Raw genomic sequence first — 1360 nt, forward strand, 5'->3', positions numbered from 1 at the left:
CCCCCCCCCCGCCGATTTTCCCTTCCCCACTCACCATCGGTTTCTTTCACTCCTTTTCCTCTCAAACCAATCCACCCCTCGGCCTCTCCCACTCTTCAAGCCTAAGCCGATCCCCACTCCCCTCGGTTTCCCCTCTCCACATTCCGCCTCCTCCTCAAATCGAATACACACACCGATTTCACTCCTCATCCCCCTACATTCGGCGCCTCCCTCCCCTCTCCTCTCCTCTTCGGCCTACTCACAAGCCGACCACCCCTTAGTTGGCTTCCTTAAACCGATCCCCCACCCCAACCTCAAGCCGATCTTCATTTAATCCCACACCGATTAAGATCGGTTTCCCACACCCACACCGATTAAGATCGGTTTCCCCATCAAGCCGATTAACACACACACCCACACCCTTAGGCCCAATCCCCTTGGCCCAAATCCCTTCGGCCCATCTCTCTCTCTTTTTCCAAACCCTAGATCTCCCTCTCCCTATTTATATATCATCTCACCTCTTCACTTGCCACACCGATCCCATCTCCCTACCTCAAACCACTTTCCTCTACTCACACCTCATTCGGTCTACTCGTCCACCAACCGCCGATCGGCCCCTCTCCAACCCCCACACGCCGATTTCAATCGGCCTCCTCCCCAAGCCGATCGCTTCCTTTCCTCTCTCCTAAGCCGATTCCCCCCTCAGCCTCCCACGCCACTTTCCCTCAAACCGATTCCATTCTCTCCCCTCTCACTCCCCGATCCCATAAACCGAATCCCCCACCCCCCCTCGCCGCCCTTAAACTCTCATACCCCGAACCTATACCCAAGCTGATTTCAAATCGGCGACCCCACCCCCCCTTACCCAAGCCGAATCTCAATTCCTTACACCCATCCCTAGGCTTGTGTCCCCTTTTTCCCAACCTCTTTCCTTTAATTAGAGTACTCCTTTCCTTCCTACCCCCCATCCCATCTCTTACACCCCATCCCCACCTAAGACCCACACCCCTACTTCTTACACCTTTCCTTTACCTTTTTACCTTCCCCATACACCCCTTCTTTTACCCACCATATATTTCCCTCCTATTTTTTATTTAAAAACACCCACCTCTCATCTTCTCTAACACATATCCAATCTCTTTAACAAAACCCTCCACCCTTCTTCTCCAAAGAGTTTACTGTGTGATTTTTCAAGCTTCCTTCCACCATGGCTTCTAAAGTTGGGACTCCCTCCAAGGCTTCAAAGGTTAAGAAATCCCTTACTGCTGATGATGTTACTTTTTCTCCATGCAACTTTGTGGCGTTGTTGGATCACAACAACAAATATCCGGATTTCTTCATCATCATCGAATTTTTTCGTAAGTGCCCTCTTTTCAAAGCT

The sequence above is a fragment of the Cynara cardunculus genome (genome assembly GCF_001531365.2).
Source record: "Cynara cardunculus var. scolymus isolate 2C chromosome LG 15, CcrdV1, whole genome shotgun sequence".
Lineage (NCBI taxonomy): Eukaryota > Viridiplantae > Streptophyta > Magnoliopsida > Asterales > Asteraceae > Cynara > Cynara cardunculus.